The sequence below is a fragment of the Aquarana catesbeiana genome, linkage group LG13 (genome assembly GCF_042186555.1).
Source record: "Aquarana catesbeiana isolate 2022-GZ linkage group LG13, ASM4218655v1, whole genome shotgun sequence".
NCBI lineage: Eukaryota > Metazoa > Chordata > Amphibia > Anura > Ranidae > Aquarana > Aquarana catesbeiana.
Genome location: NC_133336.1, coordinates 210,709,009 through 210,733,910, shown reverse-complemented (window position 1 = coordinate 210,733,910; position 24,902 = coordinate 210,709,009). Strand labels below are relative to the sequence as shown.

General features: G+C 43.7%; 1 long non-coding RNA gene across 1 annotated transcript; it reads left to right on the top strand.

Annotated features, from left to right (window-relative positions):
* The first annotated feature begins 665 nt into the window (after positions 1-665).
* On the top strand, positions 666-14,760 carry LOC141117346 (uncharacterized). Its single transcript, XR_012237141.1, has 3 exons — positions 666-826; positions 5,927-6,378; positions 13,795-14,760. It is a non-coding gene; the product is annotated as an uncharacterized lncRNA (long non-coding RNA).
* The last annotated feature ends 10,142 nt before the right edge of the window (positions 14,761-24,902 follow it).

Sequence of the window (24,902 nt, the reverse complement as noted above, 5' to 3'; positions counted from 1 at the left end):
TAACATTCACACAATATAAATGTGACAATATAACAATAAAAGTGAGACTCCTCATCACAAAACTCCCTATAAGTGTATATATAACAATGGTATGGAGACTATTTCACTGATAACTAATGAAGAGAATTTATAATCAGCAGATATAAAATTAGTGCAGCAATATTAGTACAAATCGTCAAAGTCAAAATAAAGAACGGTAATAATAAAATCTTTTCCACACCATAAGATCAAATCCTCCACCATGATGTTCTAAGGAAATCCCAAAGTACAATGGTGTCACTTTTAGTCAATGAAGTTTCCACAACATGAGTGAGACTTCTGTGACCTTCAAAGTGAATCTCCACAACTGAATCCAAGACTTAGCAGAAGGTTGGAGGTGAAAGCCTAGAGGTCAGTGTGAGTGTGTATGGTCCAATCCCCATACAGGAATAATGAATGGATCACACCACCTCATCCACTTCTCATGTCACATTTAGTAATTGGGATCCACAAAAAGAGAAATCCTCCAATAGTGTAGATGATCGATCGTCTTTTATAAAGTGATCTCATATTAATGATTCCAATAAAGAGAAATGAGTTCCATTCATGTAGAGAATAGTTACATTCATTCCTGGGGGAGAAATTCATTTTCTTCTGGTAACATTCTTCTCTTCTTCTACAGATTGTATAATAATCACCTGACAGACAGTTCCTGCCCCCACCTGGCATCTGGAATAAGAAATAACCAGACACTGAGGACACTGAACCTGTATAAGAACAATCTGGAGGGTCCTCAATTCAGGGATCTGATGGAAGCTCTGACAACAAGCCGGATAGAGGAATTACGGTGAGTATAACAAGACTGACTGAGACAATAATATTCTGGGACAGTTTTATATCTAAACCACATAAATAATATAGAAATATGAGAATGTCATCACTTTCCATCTTTAGACTCCATAAGGCTCCATGCACACTGGGCTTAAAAAATGTCAGTTCCCTTGGCAGAAAAACACTTTCATATGGAGATTTTATTGTACAAAGTTTAGACGAGTTGAGGAGAGTTTTGCATTTTTTCTGCCAGAAAGCTCCAATCAGAAACATGAACCAGAAGGTTTTTTTCCTGCCTCTAAACATTGAGCTCAAAGTATGTCTTGGAACATGGAGCTGCTTCTACAGGCAGAATACAAAACTCCTATAATAGCAGCAATGTATCAAGCCAGTGTGCATGGAGCCTAAATATCCAATACTGGACTATTACACTAGATTACCAAAAGTATTGGGACACCTGCCTTTACACACACATGAACTTTAATGGCATCCCAGTCTTAGTCTGTAGGGTTCAATATGGAGTTGGCCCACCCTTTTCAGCTATAACAGCTTCATTTCTTCTGGGAATGCTGTCCACAAGGTTTAGGAGTGTGTCTATGGGAATGTTTGACCATTCTTCCAGAAGCACATTTGTGAGGTCAGGCACTAATGTTGGATGAGAAGGCCTGGCTCGCAGACTCTGCTCTAATTCATCCCAAAGGCGTCCTATCGGGTTGAGGTCAGGACTCTGTGCAGGCCAGTCAAGTTCCTCCACCCCAAACTCGCTCATCCATGTTTTTATGGACCTTGCTTTGTGCACTGGTACACAGTCATTTTGGAACAGGAAGGAGCCATCCCCAAACTGTTCCCACAAAGTTGAGAGAATGAAATTGTCCAAAATGTCTTGGTATGCTGATGCCTTAAGAGTTCCCTTCACTGGAATTAAGAGGCCAAATCCAACCCCTGAAAAACACCCCCCACACCATAATCCCCCCTCCCCCCACACCATAATCCCCCCTCCCCCCACTCCATAATACCCCCCCACACCATAATCACCCCTCCACCAAATGATTTGCCAGTGCACAAAGCAAGGTCCATAAAGACATAGATGAGTGAGTTTGGGGTGGAGGAACTTGACTGGCCTGCACAGAGACCTGACCTCAACCCGATAGAACATCTTTGGTATTATTTAGAGTGGAGACTGCAAGGCAGGCCTTCTAATCCAACATGATCGTTAGTATGGTGCTTTTGACAGCCAATTCCAATTTTTCGTCCGACAAAAGCTGGATGTGCAGGCTATAAAATTTTTATCGTACATGAACTCAGTATCTGATTTTTGTTTAATCCAAAATAAATTGTGAGAGCAAGACTATGCATGCTAAGAAATGAAAGAATACATACAAAACTATTCAACACATCACGTCACTTCTGAAGTTGTATTCTGTCAGAAGGGAATTTTCATATGGAGAGTAACCTCTTCACTTTCGATATGAGACTAGCATGCCACAAAAAAATGGACGAACGGTCATCCAAAAATCTGATCGTGTGTACGAGGATTAAGACTGAGATGCCATTAAAGTTCATGTGCTTGTAAAGGCAGGCGTCCCAATACTTTTGGTAATATAGTGTATGTCTAAACTACATAAACTTAATAATGGAGATATATTTCATCTCCTGGTTGTCTTTATATATCACCAATATCAGACAGTTCTCTAAAGCTGGATATAAAAATATAAAACATTTAATATCTGCACTAAAAAACATGAACAACTTTGTGCAAATCTAATGAATGAAAACCAGCCGCCAGCAGGAAGTCTGATATAGAAGTACAAATAGTATAATATAATTCTATGTATATAGCCCCGTACACACGGTCGGACATTGTTCGGACATTCCGACAACAAAATCCTTGGATTTTTTCCGACGGATGTTGGCTCAAACTTGTTTTGCCTACACACGGTCGCACAAAGTTGTCGGAATTTCACACGGTCACGTACACCACGTACGACGAGACTAGAAAAGGCCGGTTCAGAACCAAGCGCGGCACCCTTTGGGCTCCTTTTGCTAATCTCGTGTTAGTAAAAGTTTGGTGAGAGACGATTCGCGCTTTTTCAGACTCGTGGCTTTCAGATCGTTTTCTGCTGTTCAGTTTGTGCTTGTGGGTTTGTATCTGCTCTTCAGTGCGTGCAAGCAAGTTCCGCGTGACTTTGTATTCTTGTTCGTTCGTTACTGTTTTTCAGGTCGCTCTTCACAGGCCTTGCTGTTCTTCAGTGCATTCTGTTACTTCGTTCTGAGCAGCCGATCGTCTTCTAGCCATGTTTCGTATGTGTACTCCTCGTAGAGTTCGTGCTGTGCGGGGGCTTGGTGTTGGGGTCCTGACCTTGACACAAGTCCAGTCCATGAACAGGGTGGGGAGGAGTTCATGGACCAAGAATTGGTTGCTTCAGCGTGACCAGTTCTGTCATATGCCTTTGCTCCGTGAGATCCGTGTGAATAATCCTGATGATTTCAGGAACTTTCTCCGGATGACGGACCCCGTGTTTCACCGTCTGTTGGCTTCGCTGACCCCCTATATCAGCAGGAAGGATACCTGCATGAGGCAAGCAATCACTCCGGAGCAGAGGTTGGTCGCTACCCTGCGGTATTTGGCCACAGGGAGAAGCCTGCAGGACCTCAAGTTCTCGACAGGCATCTCCCCCCAGGCTCTTCTTTGTGGACATTTACTGCTTGTGTTTGTTTGAGCTGACCCTGACAGAAATGTGTGGAGTTCAGAAAATGTCGTGATTGTGTAACCTTATACAAAGCACTGTTGGCTGTTATTTACTAAATGCAAAGACACTTTGCACTACTACACTGAAACTGCACTTGTAGTGCAAAGAGTATTTGCTCTTAGGAAATTACCCCCATTTTCTCATAAAACAACAATTACATCACCCCAAAAATGTTGTAGCGTTGAGACAATAATCCACACATTCTTGATGAACAATCTTTTTAATACCTGCACAATCACATGTGCATTTACCAAAGGTTTTTCTGACAAACCAACATGTTTGTTGTATAACAATTTTTGTGGTGTCATTATCCAAAATCAAAATGTGCATTTTATAGAAAACAGGCCTGTGTAAAAGCCACAAGAAAGACACAAATCTTGATCTTACAAACGTCACATTTGGTAGAACTTGAAGGCAATATCAGACATGAGTATTTAGGAACTGTGTTTGATATTGCGTTCAGATGGGGGGAAATCACCCCAGGAAAAGCCAAATTTGGAAGATGCACACAAATTTCACAATGTCAACATGTGCTAGCTGCCATCACGGGGTATCAAGGGACGTGTTTTGGGGGAGAAAGCCCTTCCTCACCGCTACTTTATTATTGAGGAAGGGGTTGCACCCCCAAAATGCGTCCATTGATCTCCCGTGATGGCAGATAGCACATGTTGACACACTGTGTGCATCCTCCAAATTTGGCTTAGGGAAAAATCACAAAAACATTTCGCACATTGTAGCACACAAAAGAAGAAAGTGATTTGGAGGGGCTTTAAACTCGCCCCAAAACATCAATGATGTTTTTATATTTTGGAATAACATCATTGATGTTTTGCTTGATGTTTTCCAACTGTAAATTACACCCCATGATCTCCCCGATCAGGATCTGGGCACTTTCGGATGTGAAAGGATCTTCATCCACAACCTCACGATCACCTAAAAAGAGAGGAACCCCAAAATAAATTTGGTTTAAAAAAAATGCCGCCATCCATCTCTTATCTGAGCCTGTGGTCGCAGACACTCACCTGTTGTGGTGACTACTTCCACCACGTCTTCTTCCTCCTGCTCATCTTGTGTTGGGGGGATTTCCCCTTCTTCCAGAGGGGGGGGGCTCTGGTCTCCTCGGATGAGGGGTGTCCTCCGAGTCTTTTCTCCCCTATGTAAAACAAAAATGGTATAATTAGCACACAGATATTTGATGGCAGAACTATAAAGATGAAACATTGCTTGGAAGTGGGGTACAATTGTCAATTTTAGCAGAGTTCCAAGATGTAGCTTTTTTAGTGTCCTTTGTCAAGCTGCAATACTTTACCTGTTTTGTACAAGCTTCACAGATGGAGACCCCCCTATAGTATACACTGGAGCACCTGTGTGGGCCCCCTAATAAAAAGGGTGTTCTTGTGTCCCACACTAGTGCTCCAGTGTCCAGATGTGAAAACAGCTGCTCAGTGTCCTCTCCTTACACACAATCTAGTTTGCATTTCATTCTAGTAACAAAGCCATCTACACAACCCAATTCTTTGAAGACAAGTATAGGGCGTCAAAATGGTGGCCAAATGCATATGGCCTAAACAATGGTATTTTATTGTCCGAAATAAAAATGTGTGATCCGAACGAATAATGTGCCCATGAACATGAAAGTTGCCATTTTAAACTGTACAACAGTTCCTAAAAGCACATGGAGCAGCACAAACGTAATAAACACCAAAAAAATAGGAACACAGCACAACTACTTACTTTTTTGCAGCACTCTCCGGATCTTTCTGTACTGCTCATGTTCTCTTAATTTGAGGTCCGATCACCGCTTCCTGAGCTGATCTTTGGATCGTTGTACCCCAAAATTCCGGTGCAGACTCCTGACCACTTTCGCCATGATCTTGGCCTTTCGGACATTGGTGTTGGGGTAAGGCCCATACTTTCCCTCATAGTCGGCCCTCTTCAGGATGTCCACCATCTCCAACATCTCCCCAAAGGACATATTTGAGTCCTTTAATCTCCTTATGGATCGGGACGTTTCAGGCTCCGGCCTTTCCTCCTCCTCCTCCTCGTTGCTACAGTTAGCAAGCACCTGCTGTCTATCCGCCATGTGCTCTTCCCCCACTGCGCCGAACGAAAAGGGGCGGGGAATAGACTAGAAAGAACTTCAGGGGCGGGCGGAGTTATATGCATGCGCAGTGTGTATAAATCGTAACGCGCGCGTCTTACGTACGATCTGTGAGCGGAGGAAGGAGCATCGGAGACGCCAATCGTGCTAACGAAGGTAGGATCTAAACTTGGGCCTATACTGCTTCGAAATGGAAGCCTATATTGTAACAAGATTAGGGGAGTTTGGCCTGACATTAGGGTTTGTCTTGTGTTGTGTCTTGCAGAGAAAATGGATGGGTTCAACGACCACAATTTCCTGCCCCTGTTTATTGACAAGTACAGAGAGCTGCCCTGTCTGTGGCAGGTCAGACACCCCCATTATAACCACAAACAGAAGAGGCAGGCAGCGCTGGAGAAACTGCTGGAGTTGGTGAAGCCGGTGGTCCCCACAGCAACCATCACCTATTTGAAAGCTTAAATTGGTGGCCTGAGGAGCACTTATCTTAGGGAGCGCAAGAAGGTCACAGATTCCCAGAGATACGGAGCTGCAGCAGATGACATTTATGTCCCCAGGCTGTGGTACTACGAGAGACTGTGATTTCTGTCAGACCAGACTGAAGTCAGGGAATCCCTCTCCACTCTTCCTTCCACGCTTCCTTCCATACCAGCTGAGGCTTCTGATGTCCAACCTGAGCCTTCCAGCCAGGAAGAAGTGGAGGAGCCCAGCTGGAGTCAGGTATAGCATTCTTCTACAGATTTCTGGTCAATAAATAAATGTTTTTGTTTTTTTTAAGAATAATTTTTATTGAAATTTAACATGCGTACAAATTAAGAAGATACATCAGGTTTCTTCAGCCGAAGTTGGTTAATGATACAAAGAAAAAACAAATGATACAGACATATTGAATATGAGTCCACATATAATATCACTTGTAATTTTCAGTGAATGTATTGTTGTCAATGTTATCAACAACAGTGTTGGTAAACTATGCCGTTTTGTAAAACATATGTAAGTGCTTATCTTTAATGAATATGTGATACTTAATCAAACTTGTTCCTTGTTTTATATTAACCCGTTGAGGTAAAGATTATGGCGTTAGATCAACACACCATTAGTGCAAAAACTGTTAAGAGATAAAGGAAGAAGAAAAGCAAAACTAAATAAAAAAAAAAAACAAAGAAAGGAAAGGAAGGAAAGGGTTATCTTATGTGGGTGTCCCACTACAGGTAACAGATTATACCAAGCTTTGGTACATTGTGTTCCATATATTCCAATTAGACGTGTATTTTGCTTGAGTGCCATCTTTGAATGCCATTATTTTTTCATACTCAGAAATTATATTGATTTTTGTTTTCAGTTCTCTTACGCTTGGGATTTCATTGGATTTCCATCTGCTCACCAATAAGGACCTGGCAGCAAATAGAATATGCATCGCTATTGATCTGACTAGGATAGGGTAGTCTACCATGTTTATACTTAAAATTGCTTTCTCAGCTGAAGGTGTGGTGAAAACACCTGTGGTTTTCGCTATTAATTTGAATATTTCTGACCAGAAGCTTCTAATATGCTGGCAAGACCAGAGCATGTGGACCAGGGTTCCCACCTGCCCGCACCCTCTCCAGCACAAGTTAGAGTTTTCACTGGAGAATTTCGCCATCATGTATGGCGCGTAATGCCATCTTGCTAATAATTTTGCCGCCAGTTCCTCATAGTTGGAGCACCTCGAGAATCTGCGGTTACACTGGAATGCTAGTGACCATTGTTTATCAGTGAATTTTTGGCCCAGTTCTGTCTCCCATCTATTTAGAGTATTGAATTTCGTGAATGTTCTTTTGTCATGGATTAGGGTATACATCTGGGATATGCCTTTTGCTTTTAGGTTGGTGGATTGAAGATATTTCCATGCTTGTGTTGGGATTTGAGAGTCAGATACTTTCCATGTCTTAAACCATGAAACTATCTGTAGGTATGTCAAGAATTCTGAGGGGTTTAGGTTGAATCTTTCCTGCAGTACACCAAAAGGAGCTACACTGCCTGTACTTGTTATGTCTTCCAGTAATAGAATGTTTACTTTGTGCCATTGTGTCAAGGAGACATTCGGGATCAGCCAGTGAAGTGCTTCTAGTGGGATAGGAATTTCCGTGTGGCTCGCTTTGGGATTGGTGAACTTTTTTAGATGAGACCATGCCTGTAAAGTGGCCTGTATAGTGGGATGGTTAATTTGAACTACGATTGGATGTATGTTGTGTGCTAGTATAAGTGATTGAAGGCATCTGGGGTAAATCCAGTTTTGTTCTAGTTGGCACCAATGTTTTGTCTCTTTTTGGCTAAACCAGTTTCTCAGTTGATCTAGAATTGCTGCAGCGTGATAGTCTTTTAGATTTGGAATTCCTAGACCTCCCACCTCTTTGTGTTTCCCTTGCATTTGGGCTGGGAATCTAGTTCTTTTGCCTTCCCAGATAAAGTTTGTCATTTGTGTTTGCATAGCTTTGAAGAATGGGGTTGGGATAGGTATTGGGAGGGCCCTGAAGAGGTACATTAGTTTTGGTAAAAGTAGCATTTTATATGCTGCTAGGCGGCCGTGCCATGAAAGGTGAAGTTTCTGATATTTAAGAATATCTTTTTTGAAGTCATTCAATAAAGGTTGGTAGTTGAGTTGGAATAGTTTGGCTACGGGTGTTGTTAGTTGTAATCCTAGGTAGGAGATAGAATCTGTGGACCATGGGTATGGGAAGTCTTTTTGCATGGTTGATTTAGTGGTTTTGTCAATTGCTATTCCTAAAATACTGGATTTGGAGGCATTAACTTTATAATATGCTACTTTGCTGAATTGTGTTAGTGTTGCGTGTGCTGCTTTTAATGATTTGTACGGGTCAGATAGTGTTAAGATAACGTCATCTGCGAATAATGATATTTTGTGTTCATTATCTTGGGATGGGATGCCTCTGATCATTGTGTTACTTCTAATTGTTTCTGCTAGTGGTTCCATAATCAATGCGAAGATTAAGGGTGACAATGGGCACCCCTGTCTTGTCCCATTTGTTATTTGAAAATTTCTAGAGAACAAACCTTCGGTGAAAACATATGCTGATGGGGATGAGTACAGGGCTAGAATTGCCTGCTGAATTGGGCCTATCAGACCGAATTTCTCTAGTACCCTGGCCAAATATCTCCAGTGGACTCTATCAAAGGCCTTCTCCGCATCCAAAGTAAGGAGCAGAGAAGGCCTTTGAGACTCCTCCGCAAGATGGATTATATTTACCATTCTCCTAGTAGCGTCATTCGTTTGCCTGCCTGATACAAAACCCACTTGGTCTTGATTGATGAGAACTGGTAATAACAAAGACAATCTATTGGCTATAATCTTAGCGTATAATTTCACATCCACATTCAACAAAGAGATGGGTCTGAAATTTTGTGGAGCAGATAAGTCCTTACCGGGTTTTGGCAGCGTTATAATAGTAGCAGTTAACATATCTTTTGGGAACGAGGCATTGGACATTGCGGCATCAAAGACCTGCTTTAGGTAAGGGGATAATTCCGTTTGAAACAGTTGATAATATTCAGATGAATAGCCATCTGGTCCTGGTGACTTACCATGAGGCATGTTTTTAATTGTTTTCTCAATTTCATGGGTAGTAAAGGGTAAGTTTAGTTTGTTAAGTGCTGGTTGTGGGACTTTTGGAAGGTTTATGGCTTCCAGAAATTCTGAGATCAGATTGTCTGAAGGTTGGGATGTGTTAGGGTCGTCCTTGAGGTTGTATAATACCTCATAGTAGTCACAGAAAGCGTCTGCTATTTCTTTGGGGTTAAAGACTTTTTGTTTGATTTTGGGTTCTCTATGTGCAGAATTCTTTGTTTTGCCATTTTTTCTTTTAATTGGTTTGCCAGCAGTTTCCCCGCCTTGTTGCTGCAACGGTAGTTTTGTGCTTTTAAGGTGCGAAGGCGGTTCTCCTGCTGAGAAACCAGGGTGGTTCTTAATTCTTGTCTGGCATAGAATAATAGGTCTCTTGTCTTTTGGGTAGAATTTTGTTTGTTGGATGATTCTAGGGACTTCATTTTATTGAGCAGGTCATTAACCCTCGCCGCCCTCTGCCTCTTGGCCCTAGCGCTTAGTTGTATTAAAAGTCCTCTCATGACCACCTTATGAGTGTTCCACAGTGTGAAAGGGTCAGATACCGAAGGAGCATTAATTTCAAAAAATTCTTTTAGTGAACTTCTAAGTGATTTAAGATTTTCTGGTTTGGACATAGTAAAAATGTCGTTCCGCCATCTATTCGCTCCTGTCTCGGCATTCCTCCCTCCCACGCTAATGGAAACTGGAGCATGGTCAGACCAGGATATAATATCAATGTCTGATTTTACAATTTTCTGTAATAAAAATTTGTCTACCAAAAATAAATCTATGCGCGAGTAGGTGTTATGCACATTAGAAAAAAAGGTAAAATCCTTCTCTGAAGAATGTTGGCATCTCCATACGTCGAATAGTTCTGATGTGTTGATAAATTTTCCCAGTGTTGTTCTTCGGTAAGTCACTTGCTTAGGGTTAGTGCAGTCAATGGTTTTGTCAGGTATTGCGTTGAAATCTCCGCACAAGATTACATGACCCTGTTTCAGGGATTCTACTTTTTTCCAAATTTTTTTAAGGAATCTCAATTGGTTGTTGTTTGGCAGGTATATGTTAACCAGAGTGTACTTTACTGCAGAAATTTCGCATACTAGTATGATATACCTGCCTGAAGTGTCCAGATGAGTTGTGATTTCTGAGAATGAGATATTGTCTCCTATGGCAATTGCTACGCCTCCTTTTTTCTTTGGGCCGTTTGCTGTGAAAACTCAGGGAAATCTGCGATTACTGAATGCTGGAGGGTTTGTCTGCAATAAAGTGTGTCTCTTGAAAACATATGATGTCACTCTTTAGCCTTGACGCTTCCTTCCAGGCCATTTGTCGTTTATGAGGGCTATTTAAACCTTTAACGTTTAACAATGTGATAGTAAAAGACATTCTGCTGTTTTTGTGCGTCGTACCTTTGGTGGAGTGAGTGATGTAGGAAGGCAGTGGGTTGATTTGATGTTGTTGGTTATCCTCGTGGTGGAGATGGTGCAGCAAGGGTCCCTGGAGTTCTGGTATCTCTGTTCTATGTGTCCGACCGTTTGTTCCTGTATATAAGAGTAAATAGAAAAACAAAAAGGGAGAGAGAAGAGGGGAAAAGAAAAAAAAATTCAAGAAGAATAGAGTGTCCAAACCAAGCAATAAAAAAGAGCGATCCCGTAAGGAATCTGTACGGATATTATTCCGTTTTTAGTTCGGGGGGTAAAGCAACAATGGCTAAGTGGCTGTTCCTGGGCCAATTGGGGTTCCTCGTTGTTAATTTAGTTGGATTTCAGCCCGTTTCTGTGTCAGAACTGGCTCGGGTGGATGAGGGAGAGTGTGGTTTGTCATATCCGATGTTGCTTGGATCAATGAGTTGCCACTCTCTCAGGAGACAGATTCCTTCTTTAATATTTGTAATCACTTGTGATTTGCCTTCTTTTGTGATTAGAAGCTTTGCTGGGTACAGCCATCTGTACTGGATGTGATGGTTGTTTAGTGGTTTAGTTATAGTTGCAAGCTGTCTTCGCTGTTGCATGGTGAATGCAGACAAGTCAGCATAGAAGGAGAGATCCTGTAGCTCTTGTGGAAGGTTTTCTCTTCTTCTGACTAACATCATAAACTGATCTTTTATATGGTAAAAGTGGATTCTCACTATTTTATCTCTGGGGAGATGTTCCGGGATATTTCTGGGTCTTGGAAGGCGGTGAATCCGATCGATGATCAGATCCTCCAGGGGCGTTTCTGGGAGTGCTGTTTTCATTATGTTTGTGAAGTATTCTTTTTGGTCTTGGGGTTCGATCGATTCGGGTATCCCCCGGATTTTGACATTGTTACGTCTCGATCTGTCTTCCAAATCCGCTAATTTTGTTTTAATGGCGTGGATTTCATCATCCCTGTCATTATGCGCATCTACTAGGTCATTGAAGGTAGATGTAAATTCCCCCATCTTTGACTCTATGTGAGTTACTCTGGAATCTACTGCTGCCACCTCTGTTTTGAATTGCTGTGTGAATGCTAGCATGTCAGCATGTAGTGTAGAACGCAGGGACACCAGCATGTCCTTGAGCGTTGTGTCCATAACTGGCTGGTTTTGTGTGGGAAAGTCAATAATGGAGTCCTGTAGTTCTCTTGTATCATCAAGGGAGGACTCAAAGCCACTGATGTCCGCTGTCTCCGCCGAAACTGAGGACATTTTCAATTTGCTTTTGGCAGGGCTAGATGATGCCGATGGGGGTGGTGGGTACTGACCTTGTCCGTTAGGAGGTTTAGTGGATGTGTGGCTGGTTCCCTGTCTCCCGTGCTGGCTTCTCTGTGTGCCGGAGCTTAGGCCGCGCATATCGTCTGCATGTCTGCCGGCGCCATCTTGGACAGGGAGACGGCGCGGCTGTATGAGGAAATCAGTCATCTTCCCTGGTTTTGTCGTACCTTTTCTCTTGCGGGAAGGCATCCGGAGATGTTGCCGGTTTGTACCCGGTAGTTTGTGAAGGTAGATGGGGCTTTTAGTCGCTGTATTCTCCCGTTAAGGCCCAGGATAGTGCGGAGCTAGTCTACCATGCGTCCATCCAAGAAAAGGACAATTCCATAGCTCAACTCACCAACCAGTCTGCTGACCAACCAAATTTACCTGTCTAACCGTATGTTAAAAGCAGGGGTTTAGTTAGCACACATTTGCAAACGCATGTGAAAGCTGCAAGGCCTCGTCAAGGCATCCTGTATTACTTGCAGTCCTAACACTAAATTTATAAGTGTCTCCACAGTGGAAGCACATGCATTGAATGGATAGGTGTGAGACAGGTGAGCCTGGAGGCCGCCCTAGCCCCCTTAAAGGGACAGGACACACACTGGACACCCAGCAAGAGCAGCAAAGGCGTCCAGTGTGTCCCCGACCCAAATATACAAACGGTAACAAGACACTGGTCACCGCCCACACCCATAACTGGCCTTCACAGTAAGGAGCACATGGAGGGCATATACATACAAGAAAAGGACAATTCCATAGCTCAACTCACCAACCAGTCTGCTGACCAACCAAATTTACCTGTCTAACCGTATGTTAAAAGCAGGGGTTTAGTTAGCACACATTTGCAAACGCATGTGAAAGCTGCAAGGCCTCGTCAAGGCACCCTGTATTACTTGCAGTCCTAACACTAAATTTATAAGTGTCTCCACACTTATGGAAGCACACGCAAACATGCGTTTGCAAATGTGTGCTAACTAAACCCCTGCTTTTAACATACGGTTAGACAGGTAAATTTGGTTGGTCAGCAGACTGGTTGGTGAGTTGAGCTATGGAATTGTCCTTTTCTTGTATGTATATGCCCTCCATGTGCTCCTTACTGTGAAGGCCAGTTATGGGTGTGGGCGGTGACCAGTGTCTTGTTACCGTTTGTATATTTGGGTCGGGGACACACTGGACGCCTTTGCTGCTCTTGCTGGGTGTCCAGTGTGTGTCCTGTCCCTTTAAGGGGGCTAGGGTGGCCTCCAGGCTCACCTGTCTCACACCTATCCATTCAATGCATGTGCTTCCACTGTGGAGACACTTATAAATTTAGTGTTAGGACTGCAAGTAATACAGGGTGCCTTGACGAGGCCTTGCAGCTTTCACATGCGTTTGCAAATGTGTGCTAACTAAACCCCTGCTTTTAACATACGGTTAGACAGGTAAATTTGGTTGGTCAGCAGACTGGTTGGTGAGTTGAGCTATGGAATTGTCCTTTTCTTGTATGTATATGCCCTCCATGTGCTCCTTACTGTGAAGGCCAGTTATGGGTGTGGGCGGTGACCAGTGTCTTGTTACCATGCGTCCATCGCTTCCCCAATAAATAAATGTTGTTTACTAGATGTTATTATTGATCACTATTTGCTGATTTAAAAAAGTGTTTTACATATCAATAGACAGTAGTGGGCACCCAAAATTGGGACAAGAATGAAAACTGCTGGGCTCAGAAGGATAGTCTGTTATATTTGTTAACATTCAATTTGCAGCAGTCAGGAGGTGAAAATTGTGTGTAATTGATGTAAAAAATACTAAAACTATGTCCCTTTTTCATACACAGGAAGACCTCAGCGAGGAGGAGGCTGTGGAATGTGGCAGCCAGGAGGAGGCGGGGATTAGTGTCAGCCAAGAGAAGCCTGACTGAGTCTCAGGTCCCTCCCCTCCGCCTCCCACATAAACGAGCCAGGAAGATGACTCCCAGTCCCGTGCAGGATTCAGCATACAGGCTGATCCAGGAGGCTTCTGCGTCCCTCCGAGCCTTCCCCAGTCCTGAAGAGGCCTTTGCCTGCATGGCTGCCACAAAATTGCAGGGCATGCAGGAGGGCCAAGGCAGGATCTCTGAGGACCTGATTTATAAAGTCCTACGTAAGGGGGTGAGTGGGGAACTGACACCCAAGACGGATGTCATTGAGATCGACGATCCTCCTCCTCCTGCTGCCACAACTCCACCACCAGAGCCACAGCCTGTAAGGAAGCGTGGAAGGGAGACCTGAGAGTGATTGCCCTGGGTTCAGTCTGGTCTGACAGAAGATGCAGTCTCTCGTATGACCACAGCCTGGGGACACAGATGTCATCTGCTGCTTTCCGGATCTCTGGGACTTCTGGACCAGACTGCCCTCCCTAAGATAAGGACTCCTCAGGCCCCCAATTTTGCTTTTAAATAATTGATGTCTGCCCTGGGGGTCCCAGGCTTCGCCCACTTCTGCAGTTTCTCCAGCGTTGCCTCCCTCTTTGTTTTTTTATAGTTGTGACCCCTTAATAAATTTTTTTCTGTAAATTCTACTCTCCTGTGTGTGTTTTCATCCAAAAAGGACAGTTTGTTGGTGACGATTCAGGTACATTTCTAAAAACATAAAATGTGAAATTAACAAGGGACAACAACACCAAACAATCTCCTACAGATTAAATAGAACAACATATAATGGTGTTGTGGGAACTTGTCACAAAAAACACACAAACATTTTCGGGAGTACAAATCAAAATCACCAAAAAAAAAAAATTAAAAAAGAGAAACACAAAAAAAGAATCTACATTAAAGCCAAAAAAAAAAAATATGTTGTCAGATGTGAGAAATCAAAATATATTGAGGGAATCCCGATAAATAGTAACGAAATAAGTTTGTGAGAAGTGTGTGTGAATATGAGCATCAAAACTACTTAATTCTTCTCACATTATAAAGAAGAAGAGAGTGCGCTGTATTAAACCATTTTGAACATTGCAGCGTGACGAAAGTGCTGTATCCATTGCGAACGCTAAGTTTACCAGAACGAGCTGTCCCGTGTCGGAATTTCTTCTGAGCATGCGTGGCACTCTGTGTGTCGGAACAGGCCACACACGGTCGGAATTGACGCGATCAGATTTCGTTGTCAGAAAATTTTATCTCCTGCTGTCCAACTTTGTGTATCGGAAAATCCAATGGAAAATGTCCGATGGAGCCCACACACGGTCAGAATTTCCGACAACACGCTCCGATCAGACATTGTCCATCGGAAAATCCGACCGTGTGTACGGGGCATTAGTGATAAAATGTGTGAGGAGACAAATGAGAAATCTGCAATCTACAATGTGTCCGAATACCAACACTTCTAATGTAGATGTGATAACTCCACCAATACTGATCAATAATAAAAATTCACAGCTACTTCAGTCTTTATAACATATAATGTGCAAAAATACAATATCACCCGAGGTATCCAGACAATGGCCGCAATCACATTACATAGAAAAGGAAAAGCCTCCATGTCACTGCCTGGACTCCATCATACACGGCTGCAGTCCGGAGCGGTGTGTGCTCTGAGTTCTGTGTATACTCGTGTATATGATGGAAGTGTACAATCTGTGATTCTATATATATTTAAGGATTATGCACTATGGAGGCTTTTTCTTTTCTATGTAATGTGATTGCGGCCATTGTCTGGATATCTCGGGTGATATTGGAGATACTACCTGGAGGTCTGACATTCCGTGGCACAGTCTGTTCTCATCGGAAGCCGGCTTGAGCGGAGTGGCGCTGCTGGAAGGATATAAACAAGCGTGTCTGGGCCTTGTGGGGACAAACCTTTTGGTAAGTGACCTGTTTGCTCACCGGTGTGGGGGAGGTTGATTGAAGTTGCTGCAAAGTGGTGGGAGTTGATCAGCATTGATTTAATCCATCTGGATGAATCTCTGGTATTTCTGTTAGACCCCCTTCACACTGAGGCAGTTTTCAGACATTTCAGCGCTAGAAATAGCACCTGAAAACTGCCTCCCATTTATTTGTATGAGTTCTTTCACACTGGGGCGGTGCGCTTGTGGGACATTAGAAAAAGTCCTGTAAGCAGCATCTTTGGGGCGGGTTATGAGCATTATAAATAGCGCTCCCAAAACGCCCCTACCCATTGAAATGAATGGGCAGCACTTCCAAGCACTTTGAACGCGCCGCAAAACTGGTCTTTTTTCTTTTTTTAAAGCTGTGTTCCGGCCGAATGTATACTTTTTAAATAAAAATACTCCTATAATACACAAGCTTAATGTATTCTAGTAAAGTTAGTCTGTAAACTAAGGTCCGTTTTGTTAGATTATAGCATTAGTTTGTTATTTTATAAACTTCCAGCAGGCCGTGGCCATCTTAAGTGTGGGCATCTGAAGCCAGACTGTATTTCTTCCTGGATCTCATCCTTGTAGATCTCGCACATGCTCAGTGCAGCACAAGCAGCGTGATAGGTTTCAGGTCAGGTTTCCATAGCTACGGCAGTGTCAGAGGAAGTTACTGCCCCTTAGCTATGCAAACCTCTCCTCCCCTCCTCCCTCCAGGAATAAGTAAATAAATTACAATTGCATTATTTCTTGCATTGCCTACCTGCAAATGGCGTAGAGCAAGTAAAGATGAATTTCTATGACATCACATCGTCCTGAGAAAATTGCATCACAACAACCCCCGCAAATCGCATCACAACACCCCCGCAAATCGCATCACAACACCCCCGCAAATCGCATCACAACACCCCCGCAAATCGCATCACATAGCCCCCGCAAATCGCATCACAACACCCCCTGCAAATTGCATCATACAGCTCCCCACAAATCACATCACAACACCCCCCGCAAATTGCATCACAACACCCCCGCAAATCGCATCACATAGCCCCCGCAAATCGCATCACAACACCCCCTGCAAATTGCATCATACAGCTCTCCACAAATCACATCACAACACCCCCCCGCAAATTGCATCACAACACCCTCACAAATCACATCACATAGCCCCCCCGCAAATCGCATCACAACACCCCCCACAAATGGCTTCACATCGCTCCCTGCAAATTGTATCACAACACCCCCTGAAAAAATCGCATCACATTGCCCCCAGCAAATCACATCATACAGCTCCCCTAAATCGCATCACAACACCCCCCGCAAATTGCATCACAACACCCCCGCAAATCGCATCACATAGCCCCCCGCAAATCGCATCACAACACCCCCTGCAAATTGCATCATACAGCTCCCCACAAATCACATCACAACACCCCCCCGCAAATTGCATCACAACACCCCCACAAATCGCATCACATAGCTCCCCACAAATCGTATCACAACACCCCCACAAATGGCATCACATCGCTCCCTGCAAATCACATCACAACACCCCCCGCAAATCGCATCACATGGCCCCCTGCAAATTGCTTCACAACATCCCCCGCAAATGGCATTACATCACTCCCCGCAATTCGCATTACAACACCCCCCACAAATCGCATCACATTGCCCCCAGCAAAGCGTATCATAACACCCATCACATGCCCCCATCAAAACTGCCCCATCATATTGCCACCATCAAAACTGCCCCATCAAAATTGCCCCCATCAGAATTGCCCCATCAAAACTGCCACCATCAAAACTGCCCATCATATTGCCACCATCAGAATTGCCCCATCAAAACTGCCCCATCAAAACTGCCCCATCAAAACTGCCCCCATCAAAACTGCCCCCCATCAAAATTTTCCCCATCAAAACTGCCCCTTCATTTGCCACCATCAAAACTGCCCCATCAAAATTGCCCCATCAGAATTGCCCCATCAAAACTTCCCCCATCATATTGCCACCATCAGAATTGCCCCATCAAAATTGCCCCATCAGAATTGCCCCATCAAAACTTCCCCCATCATATTGCCACCATCAGAATTGCCCCATCAAAACTGCCCCATCATATTGCCCAATCAAAACTGCCCCATCAAAATTGACCCCATCAGAATGTCCCCATCAAAACTGCCCCATCATATTGCCACCATCAAAACTGCCCCATCAAAATTGCCCCCATCAGAATTCCCTCATCAAAACTTCCCCCATCAAAACTGCCCCATCATATTGACACCATCAGAATTGCCCCATAAAAACTGCCCCATCATATTGCCCCCATCAAAACTACCCCATCAAAATTGCCCCATCAAAACTGCCTCCATCAAAACTGCTCCATCATATTGCCACCATCAAAACTGCCCCATTATATTGCCCCATCAAAACTGCCCCCATCAGAATTGCCCACATCAAAACTGCCCCACCAAAACTACCCCATCATATTGCCATCATCAAGACTGCCCCATCAAAATTGCCCCCATCAGAATTGCCCCATCAAAACTGCCCCATGATATTGCCCCCATCAAAACTGTCCCCATCAAAAATGTCCCATCATATTGCCACCATTGAAACTGCCCCATAAAAATTGCCCCCATCAGAATTGCCCCATCAAAACTGCCCCATCAAAACTACCCCATCATATTGCCATCATCAAGACTGCCCCATTAAAATTGCCCCCATCAGAATTGCCCCATCAAAACTGCCCCATGATATTGCCCCCATCAAAACTGTCCCCATCAAAACTGCCCCATCAAAACTGCCGCATCAAAATTGCCCCCATCAGAATTGCGCCATAAAAACTGCCCCATCAAAACTACCCCCATCAAAATTGGCCCCATCAGAATTGCCCTATCAAAACTGCCCCATGATATTGCCACCATCAAAACTGCCCCATCAAAATTGCCCCCATCAGAATTGCCCCATCAAAACTGCCCCATCATATTGCCCCCATCAGAATTGCCCTATCAAAACTGCCCCATCATATTGCCACCATCAAAACTGCCCCATCAAAATTGCCCCCATCAGAATTGCCCCATCAAAACTGCCCCATCATATTGCCCCCATCAGAAATACCCCCTTAAAACTGCCCCATCATATTCCTCTATTATAAATCAGTACATGGTGTGTCTGTCCCCTCCCCCGGGCTCTGTATGTCATCAGAGCTGAGATGCTCCAGCCACCTCCCCCACCGCCCATCACTGTGTATGAGAAGCTTTGGTAACCATGGCAACAAAAGCGATGCTACGGCCCAGCGATGCTTATTGTCTCCTGGGATTGATGACAAATATCTCCCAGGAGGCATTGCAGAGAGGGGAGGAAATGCTGGGCCGCGGCTGAGGACAGGAAGTGCCGACTACTATACAGTATATAAAAGTGAGTTTAAGGGAAAAATATGCCAATTCTTTATCAGCACACAGCGGATTTGGAGGGAAATTACTTTAAAATATGGGTGGAGCTCCACTTTAAGGTCCCGTTGTCACCGGCCCACTAGGGCACGAAAAGCGCAGCTAAAGCACCGCAAAAATGATCAGCGATTTAGGGCTGTTTTATCGGCTCTGCAGTGTGAAAGGGGTCTTACTACACAAGTCACTGTATGGTGATTGGAGATGGAAGTAGTGGTGAATGGCTTGTAGGAAATCCGCTTTTACACATTTATGAACTTTCTCTTGATGTTTGTAATTTTATGAGATAACTTTGTTGCTCTTCATGTTTATGTATTTTTGTACATTATATGTTATATAGATTGAAGTAGCTGTGAATAGATTGGAGGAGATCTGCCCTTCCTCACATGTATGAAAGTATTTTTGTAGTGAATGGAATTGTTATATCTGATCCCTATTGGTGGAATTATCACATCTAGTATAATATGAAGACTGCAGCACTAGTATATAACATTCACACAATATAAATGTGACAATATAACAATAAAAGTGAGACTCCTCATCACAAAACTCCCTATAAGTGTATATATAACAATGGTATGGAGACTATTTCACTGATAACTAATGAAGAGAATTTATAATCAGCAGATATAAAATTAGTGCAGCAATATTAGTACAACATTTTCAAAAAAGTTCCAAATAAAGAACAGTAATAATAAAATCTTCTCCACACCATGAGATCAAATCCTCCACCATGATGTTCAAAGGAAATCCCAAAGTACAATGGTGTCACTTTTAGTCAATGAAGTTTCCACAACATGAGTGAGACTTCTGTGACCATCAAAGTGAATCTCCACAACTGAATCCAAGACTTAGCAGAAGGTTGGAGGTGAAAGCCTAGAGGTCAGTGTGAGTGTGTATGGTCCAATCCCCATACAGGAATAATGAATGGATCACACCACCTCATCCACTTCTCATGTCACATTTAGTAATTGGGATCCACAAAAAGAGAAATCCTCCAATAGTGTAGATGATCGATCGTCTTTTATAAAGTGATCTCATATTAATGATTCCAATAAAGAGAAATGAGTTCCATTCATGTAGAGAATAGTTACATTCATTCCTGGGGGAGAAATTCATTATCTTCTGGTAACATTCTTCTCTTCTTCTACAGATTGGATAAGAATCACCTGACAGACAGTTCCTGCCCCCACCTGGCATCTGGAATAAGAAATAACCAGACACTGAGGACACTGGACCTGTCTAGGAACAATCTGGAGGGTCCTCAATTCAGGGATCTGATGGAAGCTCTGACAACAAGCCGGATAGAGGAATTACAGTGAGTATAACAGGACTGACTGAGACAATAATATTCTGGGACAGTTTTATATCTAAACCACATAAATAATATAGAAATATGAAAATGTCATCACTTTCCATCTTTAGACTCCATAAGGCTCCATGCACACTGGGCTTAAAAAATGTCAGTTCCCTTGGCAGAAAAAAACTTTCATATAGAGATTTTATTGTACAAAGTTTAGACGAGTTTAGGAGAGTTTTGCATTTTTTCTGCCAGAAAGCTCCAATCAGAAACACGAACCGGAAGGTTTTTTTTCCTGCCTCTAAACATTGAGCTCAAAGTATGTCTTGGAACATGGAGCTGCTTCTACAGGCAGAATACAAAACTCCTATAGTAGCAGCAATGTATCAAGCCAGTGTGCATGGAGCCTAAATATCCAATACTGGACTATTACACTAGATTACCAAAAGTATTGGGACACCTGTCTTTACACACACATGAACTTTAATGACATCCCAGTCTTAGTCTGTAGGGTTCAATATGGAGTTGGCCCACCCTTTTCAGCTATAACAGCTTCATTTCTTCTGGGAATGCTGTCCACAAGGTTTAGGAGTGTGTCTATGGGAATGTTTGACCATTCTTCCAGAAGCACATTTGTGAGGTCAGGCACTAATGTTGGATGAGAAGGCCTGGCTCACAGACTCTGCTCTAATTCATCCCAAAGGTGTCCTATCAGGTTGAGGTCAGGACTCTGTGCAGGCCAGTCAAGTTCTTCCACCCCAAACTCGCTCATCCATGTTTTTATGGACCTTGCTGTGTGCCCTGGTACACAGTCATTTTGGAACAGGAAGGAGCCATCCCCAAACTGTTCCCACAAAGTTGAGAGAATGAAATTGTCCAAAATGTCTTGGTATGCTGATGCCTTAAGAGTTCCCTTCACTGGAATTAAGAGGCCAAATCCAACCCCTGAAAAACACCCCGCACACCATAATCCCCCCTCCCCCCACACCATAATCCCCCCTCCCCCCACTCCATAATACCCCCCACACCATAATCGCCCCTCCACCAAATGATTTGCCAGTGCACAAAGCAAGATCCATAAAGACGTAGATGAGTGAGTTTGGGGTGGAGGAACTTGACTGGCCTGCACAGAGACCTGACCTCAACCCGATAGAACATCTTTGGTATTATTTAGAGTGGAGACTGCAAGCCAGGCCTTCTAATCCAACATGATCGTTAGTATGGTGCTTTTGACAGCCAATTCCGATTTTTCGTCCGACAAAAGCTGGATGTGCAGGCTATAAAATTTTTATCGTACATGAACTCAGCATCTGATTTTTGTTTAATCCAAAATAAATTGTAAGAGCAAGACTATGCATGCTAAGAAACGAAAGAATACATACAAAACTATTCAACACATCACGTCACTTCTGAAGTTGTATTCTGTCAGAAGGGAATTTTCATATGGAGAGTAACCTCTTCACTTTCGATATGAGACTAGCATGCCACAAAAAATGGACGAACGGTCATCCAAAAATCTGATCGTGTGTACGAGGATTAAGACTGAGATGCCATTAAAGTTCATGTGCTTGTAAAGGCAGGCGTCCCAATACTTTTGGTAATATAGTGTATGTCTAAACTACATAAACCTAATAATAATGGAGATATATTTCATCTCCTGGTTGTCTTTATATATCACCAATATCAGACAGTTCTCTAAAGCTGGATATAAAAATATAAAACATTTAATATCTGCGCTAAAAAACATGAACAACTTTGTGCAAATCGAATGAATGAAAACCAGCCGCCAGCAGGAAGTCTGATATAGAAGTACAAATAGTATAATATAATTCTATGTATAGAGCCCTACACTTAGTGACAAAATGTGTGATGAGACAAATGAGAAATCTGCAACCTACAATGTGTCCGAATACCAACACTTATAATGTAGATGTGATAACTCCACCAATACTGATCAATAGGGATGAGCTTCGCGTTCGAGTCGAACCCATGTTTGACTCGAACATTGGCTGTTCGGTCCTTCGCCGAATTCCGAACGTTATGGGCCGTTCGCGCCAAATTCGTGTGGCGCGTCACGGCCCATAATTCGCATTGCTGGCTGATGATTGGCCAAGCATGCACTATGACCCGCATGCTTGGCCAATCACAGCGCCGTCGGTAGAGAGAGCTGTTATTGGCCAAAGCCAGGGTGGCTTTGGCCAATTATGGCTCAGGGGGTTTAGAACACGTCCCCACACTATATAAGACCGCCTGCACGGCGGCCCTGTGTAGTTTGTGTTCCAGCGTTGAAAGAGAGATAGATAGACAGAGAGACGGTGTCATTTCATTTGAGTTAGATAGATTAGGCAGGACAATCAGTGAGTTAGCTGCACTTACAGTGTATTGTGTATATATATGCATCCCAGGTGTTGCATGCATATATATATATACACTGTATTCAGTTTAGCTAGATCCGTTCCTGTTATCTTCTTACTGACAGGCAGGCTTGTCTTGTTACAGTATTTACAGCTACCTGAAGAAAATTGCTGGTGTTCTTTTGATCCTATTAGTACCACAGTCAGGCAGCTAGACTATTTACAGTTGGGGGCGTGGCCAAGATGGTGCTGTGAGCGGACGTGTCTGTGAGAGCTCCGCTGCAATCCGGGGACTGTCTTCCTCTAAAAGGCAGCTGAGAGGCACCAAACGCCGGCAGAACCCTATACATGTACCGCCGCTCGTCCTGGACATCAAAAGGAAGGGGTAAGAAACTTAAATTCCCCCCTGTGACTAAGGAAACAGCGGCGGCCTGTACAGACCGTGTGGGAACCAAGCGGCACGCTCTAATCAATATGGCCACTCAAACACTGCAGCCAGAGCAATCCTCCTCCATACAGCCAGGCCTGGCTGAGGTGCTGGCTGCCATAGGTAATTGCCAGGCCTCTCTCACCACCCTAATCACTAAGGTGGACGCGATGCTGATAGATGTGGGGCTAATAAGACTTGATATGGACAAAATCCGCTCCAGACTGTCTGAGGCTGAGCAGCGCCTGGGGTATGTGGAAGATACTGTGGAGAATCATGGGGCGGATCTGTGTGCCCTCCATACTAAAATCAGAGCCCTGGAATATAAATCCGAGGATGCAGAAAACCGCAACAGGAGGAACAATCTCCGTATTGTAGGCCTAGCAGAGGGGTTAGGGGGTCAGCAGCCGACTGAATTTATTGAAGAGCTGCTCCGGAACCTTCTCCCTGAGGCCCAATTTTCACCATTCTACGCTGTTGAGCGGGCCCATCAGATACCTCCTAAACCGGGTCCTCCTGGAGCACCACCACGCACTTTTATTCTAAAGTTTCTTAATTTCTGTGACAGGGATGAAGTGCTCAGGGCTGCCAGGGTAAAAGGAGAATTGAAGCACCAGAACAGCAGACTGCTTATCTTCCCTGACTATTCCGTTGAGACACAAAAGCTTAGACGCTCTTTTGACCAGGTGAAGGCAGCCATGCGTCTTAAAGGCATTCGTTATAGCATACTATTTCCTGCACGGCTCCGGGTTCAGGATGGGGAGACAACCAAGTTTTTTACGTCCCCCAGGGATGCCACTGCTTGGCTGGAGTCATTGCCTCCTAATCGCTGAATGCTGCTGGAGGGATCTGTTGCATGACTATTCAATGCTCTGTAGCGAATATACCTCTCAATGCTAGGTGGACTAATGTTGCACCTGTTGTGCCTTTTGCAAAGCCTGCCTGCAAGAACTTTAAGTACTGTGCCCCTTGCTGTGCCAGGTGATCTATGCCTCTAAGCCTGCCATTTTATTGCTTATTCAGTGCTTTATTCATCCATCCTGTGATTTGAGTGCCTGTGGGATTGGGATGAGGGAGAGAAGAAACAGTGATAGCTTATTAAAATACTGAGATTAATTTTTTTCCTCCCTCTCAGTTCTACATTATACCTTGATAGACTGACTCCCTGGACTGGGCACTGGCGAACTCTAGTGCTCATGTAAGGTACTGCAAGCTTAACCATTCCATCTTTTACGTTTGCAAGTTGTTTACTACTGCCTAGATGATTGCTTTCCTTCCAGACATGTTGTTTGGGAACCTTGCTCATCCTGAAGGCACTGTACCAAATCCAGTGCTCCGCATAATAAGAAGGAAGTGCACACTGACAAGAAATGGAACAGTCTGACAAACCATATTTTTATTTTGCTGGAACCCCATCTCCTATTTTTTAGTGGCGGCGGAGCTTCTCATTGCTCTACGTGGACGTGTTTTTCCACTAAGTGTCTGCACCCACTGGTCCACGCTCCCTGACCGTGGGGTTTTTGATGTTTGGGGAACAAAGCATTCCTGTGTTGGGGTGGGGGATGCGGG